Here is a 412-nt window from a genome sequence, read left to right on the forward strand (position 1 = left end):
GTGGCATGTAAAAATCACCATTCAAGCGTTAGCGTTGCCAGCGTCGCCTTACCTGCACGTGTGCCGATGGCACGTGGAAAACAACATTCCGGCATGGTCGTTGCCAGTGCCGCCGGACTGGTTCCCATGCAGGTAGCACGTAAAAGACACATTTTTGAGCATGGTCGTTGCCAGAACTGCCTGACTGGTCCTCATGCTGGTGGCACGTAAAAGCATCCACTACGCTCTCAGAGTGGTTGGCATTAGGAAGGGTATCCACCTGTAGAAACTTTGCCAGATCAGATTGGAGTCTGGTGCAGCCTCCTGGCTCACCAGTCCAACCCATACAAGGATGGAAAGTAGACGTTAAACGACGATGATGATGATGATGATGATAACGCTATGTATTATATGTATGTATGTGTGTACATAT

General features: G+C 49.3%; 1 protein-coding gene across 2 annotated transcripts in view; it reads right to left on the minus strand.

The window, feature by feature from the left end:
• Nucleotides 1-412, minus strand: part of LOC106868676 (serine/threonine-protein kinase MARK2) — a 283,095-nt gene that overhangs the window by 85,016 nt on the left and 197,667 nt on the right. The window lies entirely within an intron of this gene.

The sequence above is a fragment of the Octopus bimaculoides genome, chromosome 28 (genome assembly GCF_001194135.2).
Source record: "Octopus bimaculoides isolate UCB-OBI-ISO-001 chromosome 28, ASM119413v2, whole genome shotgun sequence".
NCBI classification, from domain to species: domain Eukaryota; kingdom Metazoa; phylum Mollusca; class Cephalopoda; order Octopoda; family Octopodidae; genus Octopus; species Octopus bimaculoides.